The sequence below is a fragment of the Apodemus sylvaticus genome, chromosome 14, assembly GCF_947179515.1.
Source record: "Apodemus sylvaticus chromosome 14, mApoSyl1.1, whole genome shotgun sequence".
NCBI classification, from domain to species: Eukaryota; Metazoa; Chordata; class Mammalia; order Rodentia; family Muridae; genus Apodemus; species Apodemus sylvaticus.
Window position 1 is genome coordinate 58,703,393 of NC_067485.1, and position 14,396 is coordinate 58,717,788.

Below are 14,396 nucleotides of genomic sequence, written 5' to 3' on the forward strand. Positions count from 1 at the left end.
TCAAAACCCATCCACATGCTAGTTCTAATCCAGGCCTGGCTAGAGTGGTGCCCCACTTCACTCTCCACAAAGGAATACAAAACAAAACCCAGTACAAAACAATAACAAAAACTTTACTAGGTGTGCTGATGCATGCCTTTAATCCCTGATACCCTGTTTAAAATTACATTAATTGGATGCATAGCTCACTAGTAGAGCACTTAGTTAGCAAGTGGGAGAACCTGGGCTCCCTAGCACCTGGAAGAGGTTTTTGTCTAAAATGTTCAATCCCCAGTACCACCAAAAACTTAAAAACAGAAAGACAAACTGATTCTATATTATGCCAGTAAGCATAATTAAACAGTTCTTAAAAATCTCAAAGTATGCCTGCCGGGCAGGTGGTGCATGCCTTTAATCCCAGCACAGGGCTACACAGAGAAACCCTGACTTGGACACCCCCCCCACCCCCCAAAAAAACTCGAAATAAGATATTTTGCATCTTCAAGTGTTCAATTTATTTGTTTTTTAAGACAGAGTTCTTTGTAGCCCTGGATGTCCTGGAATTCACACTGTAGACTAGGCTGGCCTCAAACTCAAAGAAATCCACCTGCCTCTGCCTCCCAAAGGCTACTGGGATTAAAGGAATGTGCTACTACTGACTGACCTCAAGTGTTCAGTTTATAGTGTTCTATTTTTCTCTTTTCAGTTTTAAAATATTTGAGATATTATTTAACACTATTTTTCTACAAGATACATAGAAATGGGTAGTTTTCAACAATTTTCTTAGATCATGAAAAGGAATTTTGATTCTAGTCCTTGATCTTAGTCTGGATAGCACAGATTTGATTTGTCAGACAGCAGAGTGGACAGTCAGTAGTCTGCTATATTGTGAATTCACATTTCTTTAATCCTTTATTAGCTGTCCAGATTGCAGGCCCATGTCTGTGATGTTCTTAGCTGTATTGTGACATCACAAACTCCACCATGACGGAACCTAGCTACGCACTGGAGCTGGTCTACCAGGTGCTGATCGCATGCTGTGCTACAACACTGTGAGGTTTCCCCAGTATAAGTGTCATTAGTAGAACTTTTTTTTAAAGTTCCAAATCCAAGTGAGGCTATCAATCGCATCACCTTACCCTGTTTCTTCAGATTAACTACTGTCTTTAGTGGGTTTTCAGTGGATGTGGTGGCATCAGCATAACCTATGCTTCAGGCATCCTATAGAAGAAGATTATTCTTCAGGGGATCTGGATAAAAAGGTAATTTTTTTAATCTGCTGTGAGTTCATTATATATGTTTTTAAAGCCTCAGAAAAAGTCTTACGCTATAAAGTAGGATATACACCAACTCTGTGTTTTAACTTGTTTTGAGAAGGATGCCTGTTTGGTTTTTGGAATGGGATACGTACTCTAGGCTCTCCCCAGGACTTCTGCTTTCTCCTCATTTAGGCTTTCTATGCCAGTGTCTCCTCCCCTTTGACACTAGATCGTCTCTTTCCATGTTTCTCTGCTGCATCACTTTCTAACTCCTTGCCGTCACTGGGCGAGCGCTAGCCCATGAAACCCTGAGCAAGTCCCCAGAGAGTACTGCTAGTTAACAGAAGAGTCAATTAATTAAAAAATGTGGCATATTCCTGTGATTTTTTTTTTTTGTAAAATTGTTTTAGGGGCCTTGGAGAGAAGATGGGTCAGGGGTAAAGGCACTGACAGCTGAGTTCAATTTTCTGATCCACATGGTGGAAGGAGAGAAGCGACTCCTGCAAGCTGTTCTCTGATCGCCATGTGTGTACTTGTTCACACATACATCTATGTTTAAAACATTGTTGTAGGCCAGCCAGAGAGATGGCTCAGCAGTTAAAAGTGCTTATTACTCTCCCCTAGCTGCAAATACTTGACTTTGTTTTCTCTTTACTATTTTTTTCCTCATTGCACTTTGGAAGACTTCTCAGGTTATAGAATACTTGCAAATCTGATAATTTCTACTTAGACATTACAAAGTTAAATTTTATCTACATAGCAATTGTTCTTACAGAGATTGTTTCCAGCATCCACATGATGACAAAAACCCCTCCAGTTCCTTCCGAGCTGTAGGTGACTAGCACACATGTGATGCACATTCCTAAGTGCAGGCAAAACATTCATATATAAAATAACCTAGTCGAAAATGTTTGTTTTAGGTCATACACGATGACACATGTTTATATTCTTAGTATGTAGGAGGCTGAAATAGAAGAATTGCAAATTTGAGGCCTTCCTCAACTACATAGCAAGGTCGGGTCTCATAAACACAAAAGGAACAAACAAAAAAAGTAACAGTAGTTTTAGAATAAATTTTGATGTATATAAGAGATATTTCTCTGTTTCTGCTTATTTTAGTTCAAGTGTACCTTATTGCCTTCCTATAAGTAATTTTATTTTTTTGTCTTTTGATGTAACTTTTTAAAAGTTTGATTTACCTTTGAGACATGGTCATCTTATACATTCTTATAATTATTTCTATAGAGCTGGCTAATTTTAAACCTGTACTGTTCTGTATCTTGCTCCTTAATGCTGTGATTATGGGGTGTGCTGCCTGGACTAATTTACTCATTCCCCAGTGTTCCTTGTTTGTTTGTTTTTTGGTTTTTTTTTTTTTTTTTGGATTAGATTTTTTTGAAACAGGATTTGTCTGTGTAGCCCTGGCTGTCCTGGAACTCACTCTGTAGACCAGGCTGGCCTTGAACTCAGAAATCCGCCTGCCTCTGCCTCCCAGAGTGCTGGGATTATAGGCATGTGCCACCACCGCCTGGCTTCCCCAGTGTTCCTAAAACATCTTTAGAGCCTTTGCTATTAAGTAATTACATATGTATATGGACTCCTCTCTATATTGTTCAAATATGCAGCCAATTATGATTCAGTAGTGTGTTGTTTAGTCTTCACAGGTTTGCATGATTTCTGTAGTTTTTCTTGCTGTTGAAAACCAGCTTTGTTCCATTGTAGTCAGGTAGAATACAGGATGATATTACACTTTACCTAGTATACATTTTGGCTTCCAGCACTCACATAGTGGCTCATAACTACGTCCTCTTCTGACCTCCATAAGTAACAAGCATACACATGGTGCATATGCATATGTTGTTGACACTTGTTTTGTGTCCTAATATGTGATCAGTTTTTTAGGAAGTTTCATGGGCTTCTAAGAAGAATGTACATTCTTTAGAGTTTGGATGGAACATTCTGAAGATATCTGTTGTGTCTGTTTGACTTAAGATATCTTTTAACTCCAGTGGGTTTGTTTTGATTTTTTTTTTTTTTTTTTGGCTGAAATTTGTCAGGATAACCTGTTACTGCTAAGAGTGAGGTTTTAAAGTCACCTACTGTTATATCACTGTAATGGAGTTAATCTGTGTTTTAGACCTAGCAATATTTCTTGTCTGAAATTGAGTACATCTGTTATGGTATGCTTACATTTAGAATTGGGAGTATTCTCTTGGTGGATTGTTCTCATAGTGAATATGAAGTGTCCTTATCTCTTCTGGTTAGTTTGAGTTTGAAGTTTCTTTAGTTATACATTAAAATTGCTATGCCTATTTATTTATTAGTTATATTTCCTTAGAATACATTTTTTTCATTCTTTTATTTCAAAATGGTGTCTATTATTGATGATGGAGTTCGTTTCTTAGAAGCAGAAGAAAGATGGGTCCTGTTGTCTAATCTAATCTAATAGTCTGTGTATATTTATTGGGGGTGTTGAGACCACTAATATTAAGAGTTATCATTGAGAGATGTGTATTAATTACTTACATATTGTTTTTATGTTGTTTTCTTAGACACCTTTTGAGTAACTATTGGAATTATTTATTACCTGTGACCTCCTGGATGTGTTTATCCTTTTCTTTAGACTGGAGTATTCTTCTAATTATTTCTATAGAGCTGGCTTAGTGGTCATAAATTCATTTAATCTGTTTTTATCATGGAACAATTTTATTTATCCTTCAATTTTAATAGTTTGGTTGAGTATAATGTTTGGTTGGACAATTTTTGTCTTTCATAACTTGGAATACATTGCAAAGCCCGAAGTTTTTGTTGAATAATCAGGAAATCTGTTTATGTGCCTGCCTGTGTGTCATGGCCTTTCTGTCTTACAGATGTTGATCCCTTTATTTTGTGTTTTGAGTGTTTTAATTATAATATTTTGTGAGGTGGTTCTTTTTTGGCCCTGTCTATTTGGAGTTCTGTGGGCCTCTTGTACTTGGATGGGTATTTATTTTTCTGGATTTGAGAAACTTTGTTCTCTGATTTTTGTTTTGTTCTGGAGGCCAGCTCTCAATATGTAATAATACTAACTGGCCTAGTACTCACAGTGTAGAACAGGCTTGCTTCGTGCTCACAAACATCCCCTGCCTCTATCTCCTGGATGTTGGTATTCAAGACTGTTTGCTGTGATGTCCAGCCCCTCTGTGATTTTATTGAACATATATAGGCAGGTGGTGGTGGCGCATGCCTGTAATCCCAGCACGCTGGGAGGCAGAGACAGGCGGATTTCTGAGTTCGAGGCCAGCCTGGTCTACAGAGTAAGTTCCAGGACAGCCAGGGCTATACAGAGAAACCCTGTCTTGAAAAAACCAAATCCAATATATATAGATATATATTCTATGCCTTCAGTGTGATGGTGTCCTTTTATTCCCACAATCTACAGGCTAGATATTTTCTTGGTGTCCTACTTTCTCTTCATATTTATTTCAGAATTTCTCAATTGATCTCTGCCTTGTCCTCCAAGCCCAGAGTCTCTATTTTCCTATGGTCTATTCCATTGGTAAGGCTTTTCACTGAGGTATATGTTTGACTTAATTGAGTTTTGCATTTCCAGCATTATTTCAGTTGCTTTTCTTCAGCAGTTCTGTCTCTGTTAAATTCTGTTTTCACATCTAGGATTGCCTTCTTTTCTTCATTCATGTCATGGTTGTTTGCTTTTGGAGTATACTCATGTCTTCTATGAGTTGTTTGAACATTATTATAATTCTTCTGAATTCTTTGGAAGTTCTTCAAGTCACTTCCATTAGGTCCCATTATTAGGGAATTTGGTTGTGGGGGATCCGTGTCATCTTGCTTTCTGGTTTTGTTTATGCACTAGGACTTGTTCATCTAGAGTAGTAGTATGTTGGTTGTGACTTCCTTCCTTCCTTCCTTCCTTCCTTCCTTCCTTCCTTCCTTCCTTCCTTCCTTCCTTCCCCCCCCTCTCTCCCTCCCTCCCTCCCTCCCTTCTTTTCCCTCTCCCCCTCTCTTGTCCTCCTCCAGTGGAAGTATTTCAGGAAAGCCTGAGAGGCCTGCTTTCTTCTGTCTGGCAGGTACAGTGAGAGTAGGAGCAGCATAGGTGGGCCTAAGCCGAAGCTGGATCTGCTATTTGCTGCAGGAGGCTGTGCATGACTGCCGGGCACTGTAGGATGCATCTGTAGCAGGAGGCAATGACCAGTGCCTGGAGTGTGGTTCTGGGTGGTGTAGATGGACCTAAGCTTGGGAAGTGGGATGCAGGAGGCCACAGGGGCCAGGCTCCGGGTGAAAGTTGTTCCTGGACAGTGCTGCCATGTGAGCTTTTAAGAGTAATGATGATGGAGGGCGGCGGCGGCGGCAGCGGCGGCAGCGGCAGCGGCAGCAGTGGCTGCTCCAGCTGAAGGGCCATCAGCAGTGGAACCAAGGCGTCACAGGGACCAGTTGGGCCCTGCGCCCACGACCACTGACCTTCGCTGACCAGCCGGGCAGCAAGCAGCTGCAGTTGTGCGGCGCCTTTCCTGCACGGAGGCCACTTCAGAACTCGGCCTCCCACCAGTCAGGAGAGGAGTATCCATCTTGGTTCCGTACTCCAGGAATCGGACAGACTGAGGTACACAAACATAATCCGAGGCCAACACCGCGGTGGTCTGAGCCCGACGGGCGTTGGCCTGCACCCAGGCCCTGGGCGGGTCGGGGGGCCATCGGGGTGCCAACCCAGCCAGGAGGTTTTTTGCCCAGGCCTGCTAGCGCGCCGCCGCCATTTTGCCTGCAGGACGACAGAGAGCTCAGGCGGGCAGACCTGTAACAGGCATAGCCAAAGGCTAACAAAGCGGGGGTCCAGGCCCCAAAAGGCACAGGACTGACCCCAAGAACTGGGCGGCTTGGTGGGCAATCTGTGAGTCAACCCGCCCAGGTGATTGTTAGCAAAGCAGACTCTCCCGGCGCTTTCAGGGAGCGCGGGCGCGCACGCCCGCCATCCTAGTCACCTGGCAAACCCAATTAACAGTCATAGCTCTAGGGGAACTTTGCTCGGACCTTGGCCTCCCAGGCTTTTGCCTGGACTCAGGGACTGGGCGGCCAGGCTAACCTTGTGTGCGACAGCCCGGTTGGCAGATCGGCTGCCCAGCGGAGTGAGCGGAACACAGGGGAGGTCACAGTAGCATACACCTTCCGCACTCCCTGGGAGTGCACACAGGCTCCATCTGCTCCACAGACACAATCTGGGGCAAGGCCTCAGGCAGAAGCCCTTAGCTCTACTCTCTCGGCTTCCGGATCCAGATCAGTCTGGGCGGCAGCATTACATCTCCAAGTCCTGCAAGTGGCTAGCTGGGCTTCCGGGCGGCCAGCTGGGAGAAGTCAGTGTGCTCCAGTGAATCCAGCGGGCCCCAGCGGGAGCCTTCGGGTGCCTGCTTTGGGATCTGAACAGCCTGGGCAGCAGCACACTGTCTACAAGCAGTGCAGGAGGTAAGCTGTGCACCAGAGGCCAACTGGGAAGGGGCAGCTTGCACTGGTGAGTCCAGCACTGACAAGATAAACTAACACCAGTGAGATCTAGATGGCAAAAGGCAAACGCAGGAACGTCACTAACAGAAATCAAGGCAATATGGCAACATCTGAACCCAATTCTCCTCTACCAACATGTCCTGGATACCCCATCACACCAGTAAAACAAGATTTGGATTTAAAATCACTGGTCATGATGCTGGTACAGGAACACATGAAGGTCATACATAAAGAAATTCAGGAGAAAATGGATCAAAAGTTAGAAGCCCTTGCAAGGGAAACACAAAAATCATTGAAAGAAATCCAGGAAATACAAAAGCCAACAAGGAGGAAATGCAAAAAACACTTAAAGAAATACAGGAGAACTTTGCTCAACAGGCTGAGGTCATGAAAGACGAAACACAAAAATCTCTTAAAGAAATACAGGAGAACTTTGGTCAACAGGCTGAGCTCATGAAAGAGGAAACACAAAAATCTCTTAAAGAATTACAGGAAAACACAAACATGCAAGTGAAGGAGCTAAGCAAAACCATCCAGGATCTAAAATCAGAAGTAGAAACAACTAAGAAAACTCAAAGGGAGACAACTTTGGAGATAGAAAGCCTTGGGAAGAAATCAGGGGACAGAGATACAAATATCAACAACAGAATACAAGAGATAGAAGAAAGAATCTCAGATGCTGAAGATTCCATAGAAACCATGGACTCAACAGTTAAAGAAAATGCAAAATGCAAAAAGCTTGTAACCCAAAATATCCAGGAAATCCAGGACACAATGAGAAGACCAAACCTAAGGATTATAGGCATAGATGAGAGTGAAGATTTACAACTTAAAGGGCCAGCAAATATCTTCAATAAAATTATGGAAGAAAACTTCCCTAACCTAAAGAGAGAGATGCCCATGAATATACAAGAAGCCTACAGAACTCCAAACAGACTGGACCAGAACAGAAATACTTCCCGTCACATAATAATCAAAACACCAAATGTTCTAAACAAAGAAAGAATACTAAAGGCAGTAAGAGAAAAAGGCCAAGTAACATATAAAGGAAGACCTATCAGAATCACAGCAGACTTTTCACCTGAGACTATGAAGGCTAGAAGGTCCTGGGCAGATCTCATGCAGACTCTAAGAGAACACAAATGCCAACCAAAACTACTATATCCAGCAAAACTCTCAATCAACATAGATGGAGAAACTAAGATATTTCATGACAAAACCAAGTTTACCCAATATCTATCCACAAACCCGGCCCTAAAAAGGATAATAGGAGGACAACACCAATACAAGGAGGGAAACTTCACCCTGGAAAAAGCAAGATAGTAACCTTTCATCAAACCCAAAAGAAGTTAAGCATTCAAATTTAAAAAATAACGTCAAAAATGATAGGAAGTAACAATCACTATTCCTTAATATCTCTTAACATCAATGGACTTAATGCCCCAATAAAAAGACACAGACTAACTGAATGGATACGTAAACAGGACCCTACATTTTGCTGCTTACAGGAAACACACCTCAGGGTCAAAGACAAACACTACCTTAGAGTAAAAGGCTGGAAGACAATTTTACAAGCAAATGGTCTCAGGAAACAAGCTGGAGTAGCCATTTTAATATCAGATAAAATTGACTTTCAACCCAAAGTCATCAAAAGAGACCCTGAGGGACACTTCTTGCTGGTCAAAGGAAAAATACAAAAAGAAGAACTGTCAATCCTGAACATCTATGCCCCAAATGCAAGGGCACCCTCTTTCGTAAAAGAAACTTTATTAAAACTAAAAGCACACATTGCACCTAACACAATAATTGTGGGTGACTTCAACACTGCACTTTCCTCAATGGACCGATCAGGAAAACAGAAACTAAACAGGGACACAATGAAACTAATTGAAGCTTTGGACCAATTAGATTTAACAGATATATATAGAACATTCTATCCTAAAACAAAAGAATATACCTTTTTCTCAGCACCTCATGGTACCTTCTCCAAAATCGACCATATAATTGGTCACAAGACAGACCTCAACAAATATAAGAAGATCGAACTAATCCCATGCCTCCTATCTGATCACTATGGAGTAAAAGTGGTCTTCAATAGCAACAGAAACAACAGAAAGCCCACATACACGTGGAAACTGAACAATACTCTACTCAATGATACCTTGGTCAAGGAAGAAATAAAGAAAGAAATTAAAGACTTTTTAGAACACAATGAAAATGAAAACACAACATATCCAAATCTATGGGACACAATGAAAGCAGTGCTAAGAGGAAAACTCATAGCCCTGAGTGCCTCCAAAAAGAAAATGGAGAGAGCATACATTACCAGCTTAATGACACACCTGAAAGCCCTGGAACAAAAAGAAGCTATTTCGCCCAGGAGGAGTAGAAGGCAGGAAATCATCAAACTCAGGGCCGAAATCAATCAAGTAGAAACAAAGAGAACCATACAAAAAATCAACAATACCAGGAGCTGGTTCTTTGAGAAAATCAACAAGATAGATAAACCCTTAGCCAGAATGACCAAAGGGCACAGAGAAAGTATCCAAATTAACAAACTTAGAAATGAAAAGGGAGATATAACAACGGAAACTGAGGAAATCCAAAAAATCATCAGATCCTACTACAAGAGCCTATACTCAACACAACTGGAGAATCTGGAGGAAATGGACAATTTCCTTGACAGATACCAAATACCAAAATTAAATCAGGACCAACTAGACCATCTAAACAGTCCCATAATGCCTAAAGAAATAGAAGGAGTCATAGAAAGTCTTCCAACCAAAAAAAGCACAGGACCAGATGGCTTCAGTGCAGAATTCTACCAGACCTTCAAAGAAGAGTTAACACCAATACTCTTCAAACTATTCCACAAAATAGAAACAGAAGGAACACTACCCAATTCCTTCTACGAAGCCACAATTACGCTGATACCAAAGCCACACAAAGATCCAACAAAGAAAGAGAACTTCAGACCAATTTCCCTTATGAACATCGATGCAAAAATACTCAATAAAATTCTTGCCAACCGAATCAAAGAACACATCAAAACGATCATCCACCATGATCAAGTAGGCTTTATCCCGGGAATGCAGGGTTGGTTCAATATACGGAAATCCATCAATACAATCCACTACATAAACAAACTCAAAGAACAAAACCACATGGTCATTTCATTGGATGCTGAAAAAGCATTTGACAAAATTCAGCATCCCTTCATGCTTAAAGTCTTGGAGAGAACAGGAATTCAAGGCCCATACCTAAACATAGTAAAAGCAATATACAGCAAACCGGTAGCCAGCATCAAACTAAATGGAGAGAAACTTGAAGCAATCCCACTGAAATCAGGGACCAGACAAGGCTGCCCCCTTTCTCCTTATCTTTTCAATATTGTACTTGAGGTACTAGCTCGGGCAATTCGACAACATAAGGAGATCAAAGGGATACAAATTGGAAAGGAAGAAGTCAAACTATCATTATTTGCAGACGACATGATCGTCTACCTAAGTGACCCAAAGAACTCCACTAGAGAGCTCCTACAGCTGATAAACAACTTCAGCAAAGTGGCAGGTTATAAAGTCAACTCAAGCAAATCAGTGGCCTTCCTATACTCAAAGGATAAGCAGGCTGAGAAAGAAATTAGGGAAATGACCCCCTTCACAATAGCCACAAACAGTATAAAGTATCTTGGGGTGACTCTTACCAAACATGTGAAAGATCTGTATGACAAGAACTTCAAGACTCTGAAGAAGGAAATGGAAGAAGACCTCAAAAAATGGGAAAACCTCCCATGCTCATGGATCGGTAGAATCAATATAGTTAAAATGGCCATTTTGCCTAAAGTACTATACAGATTCAATGCAATACCCATCAAAATCCCAACTCAATTCTTCACAGAGTTAGAAAGAGCAATTATCAAATTCATCTGGAACAACAAAAAACCCAGGATAGCTAAAACTATTCTCAGCAACAAAAGGAAATCTGGGGGAATCAGTATCCCTGACCTCAAGCAATACTACAGAGCAGTAGTGCTAAAAACTGCATGGTATTGGTACCGTGACAGGCAGGAGGATCAATGGAACAGGATTGAAGATCCAGAAATGAACCCACACACCTATGGCCACTTGATCCTCGACAAAGAGGCTGAAAACATCCAATGGAAAAAAGATAGCCTTTTCAACAAATGGTGCTGGTTCAACTGGAGGTCAGCATGCAGAAGAATGCGAATTGATCCATCCTTGTCTCCTTGTACTAAGCTCAAATCCAAATGGATCAAGGACCTCCACATAAAGCCAGACACTCTGAAGCTAATAGAAAAAAAACTGGGGAAGACCCTTGAAGACATCGGTACAGGGAGAAAGTTCCTGAACAGAACACCAATAGCGTATGCTCTAAGAGCAAGAATTGACAAATGGGACCTCATAAAATTACAAAGTTTCTGTAAGGCAAAGGACACCATCAAGAGGACAAATCGGCAACCAACAAATTGGGAAAAGATCTTCACCAATCCTACATCAGACAGAGGGCTAATATCCAATATATATAAAGAACTCAAGAAGTTAGACTCCAGAAAACCAAACAACCCTATTAAAAAATGGGGTACAGAGTTAAACAAAGAATTCTCCCCTGAAGAACTTCGGATGGCGGAGAAGCATCTTAAAAAATGCTCAACTTCATTAGTCATTAGGGAAATGCAAATCAAAACAACCCTAAGATTTCATCTTACACCAGTCAGAATGGCTAAGATTAAAAATTCAGGAGACAGCAGGTGTTGGAGAGGGTGTGGAGAAAGAGGAACACTCCTCCACTGCTGGTGGGGTTGCAAATTGGTACAACCACTCTGGAAATCAGTCTGGCGGTTCCTCCGAAAACTGGGCACCTCACTTCCAGAAGATCCTGCTATACCACTCCTGGGCATATACCCAGAAGACTCCCCACCATGTAATAAGGATACATGTTCTACTATGTTCATAGCAGCCCTATTTGTAATTGCCAGATGCTGGAAAGAACCCAGGTATCCCTCAACAGAAGAGTGGATGCAAAAAATGTGGTATATCTACACAATGGAGTACTATTCAGCCATTAGAAACAATGAATTCATGAAATTCTTAGGCAAATGGATGGAGCTAGAGAATATCATACTAAGTGAGGTAACCCAGACTCAAAAGGTGAATCATGGTATGCACTCACTAATAAGTGGATATTAACCTAGAAAACTGGAATACCCAAAACATAATCCACACATCAAATGAGGTACAAGAAGAAAGGAGGAGTGGCCCCTGGTTCTGGAAAGACTCAGTGAAACAGTATTCAGCAAAACCAGAACGGGGAAGTGGGAAGGGGTGGGTGGGAGGACAGGGGAAGAGAAGGGGGCGTACGGGACTTTCGGGGAGTGGGGGGGCTAGAAGAGGGGAAATCATTTGAAATGTAAATAAATTATATCGAATAAAAAAAAATACTGAAAAAAAAAAAAAAAAGAGTAATGATGATGATGTTTAAGATCACAAACTCGGGCTGGAGAGATGGCTCAGCGGTTAAGGGCACTGACTGCTCTTTCAAAGGTCCTGAGTTCAATTTCCAGCAACCACATGGTGGCTCACAACCATCCGTAATGGAATCTGATGCCCTATTCTGGTGTGTTTGAAGACAGCTACAGTGTACTCGTATATATAAAATAAATAAATAATAAAAACAATTTATTCATTTGGAATGTAAACAAAGAATATAGAAAATAAAAAATAAAAACAATTTAAAAAAAAAGATCACTAACTCTGTACAATTATAGGCTTAATGCTTATCACCAGTTTTCTCAAAGCTAGTGAGCATATAGAATGGCAGTTTTGCAGATCTAAGTGCTTTCTTGATTAAAAGGATCCACCTAAAGTCTAGCATAAATGATACATTATTTGTGTTTTAGGAATGTAATGATAGTCTCTTAGGCTTTTGCATTCCCAGAGTTTGGACTTAGCGGAAGGATCATTGCAGAATTCACTTAGCTCACCACTAGGACTTTGAGGTCACAGCCTGTGTTGGTGGGAACTTACAACTTGTTTCTGCATTAGTTTTTGTTTGGTTGGTTTTCCAGGGATAGGGTCTTACTATGTACTTCTGGATGGCCTGGAACTCCGTATGTAGACCAAGCTGGCCTCAGATTCACAGAGGTCTGTCTTACTCCTGAGGGTTGACATGAAAAGGCATGTACCACCATACCTGGCCCAAGTATTCTTTAAAAGATATGTTTTTGTGTTATTTATTTTGCACATATATGGGTGTACCATGGTGTATGTGGAAAATCAAAGAACAACTGTGAGAATTTGTTATGATCTTCCATGGTGGAGTTCCAGGATCAGACACAAGTCATCAATCTTGATAGTGATCAATCTTGAGTTATCTTGCTGGTCTACATCAGGTATTCTTGACACTAAAATAGAACTGTTGTTTAATATGGAGTTCGAGAATTATACTTGAAAGATAAAGCAGCTGAAAGCATGTTGTATAATTATTTGTATATGTATATACATACACACATATGATATGTACACATAGCATATCTATATACCTTATCTATATATATTCTAGTTTTAAGCTGAAATCATCTGAGTGGAGGGAACCTCTATTAAGATTAATGCCTCCATAAGATCAGCCCATAGGCAACCCTGTGCAACATTTTCTTAATTACTGATTGATGTGCTAGGACCTAACCCATTATGAGTGATACCACCCCTGGTGGTCCTGGGTTCTATAAGAAAGCAGGCTGAGCAAGCCATGAAGACCAAACTAGTAAGTAGCACCCCTCCATTGCCTCTGCATTAGCTCTTGTCTCTAGATTCCTGTCCTTACTTCCCTAAGTGAGGGATTCTTACTTGGTAGTGTAAGCTGAAACAAAGATTGATAACTATTTCCTCTGCAAGCTGCTTTGGTCATGGTGTTCCATCACAGCAATAGTAACCGGAACCAGGATCGTGTGTGTGTGTGTGTGTGTGTGTGTGTGTGTGTGTGTGTGTGTGCGCGCGTGCGTGTGCGTGTATGCGTGTCCCTGTGTGTGTGTGTGTGTCTTTATTCAAATATTCATGTTATGATTTGTTCTTTTTTAATAAAGTTTTCTTTTTTTTTTAATATTTATTTATTTATTATATGTCAGTACACTGTAGCTGTCTTTAGACACCCCAGAAGAGGGCATCAGATCCCATTACAGATGGTTGTGAGCCACCATGTGGTTGCTGGGAACTGAACTCAGGACCTTCGGAAGAGCAGTCAGTGCTCTTACCTGCTGAGCCATCTCTCCAGCCCCCTTAATAAAGTTTTCTTATGATTTATTTTTTGTGCACTGATGTTTTTCTTCAATGTGTGTGTGTGAGGGTGTTAGGTCCCCTGGAACTGGAGTTATAGACAGTTGTGAGCTTCCATGTGGGTGTTGGGAATTGAACCCAAGCCCTCTGGAAGAACAGTAGGTGTTCTTAACTACTGAGCCATCTCTCCAGCCCCATGATTTATCCTTGCTTTAGTTCTTCAAATGATCTCATCTTTTGAAGCCTCAGTGTTTATTCACAAGAAGTGAGTACACAGATTGTGGATCCTTCATAGCACAGCACAACTTTTGAGAATATTTCTAGGATTCTTGAGTTTCTCTACTGTAGTTTCTTTCTTTCTTTCTTTTTTTAT

At 41.1% G+C, this 14,396-nt stretch overlaps 1 protein-coding gene across 17 annotated transcripts in view; it reads left to right on the forward strand.

Moving 5' to 3' along the window:
* Positions 1-14,396, forward strand: part of Crem (cAMP responsive element modulator) — a 75,919-nt gene that overhangs the window by 23,369 nt on the left and 38,154 nt on the right. The gene's annotated exons all lie outside the window — the stretch shown is intronic.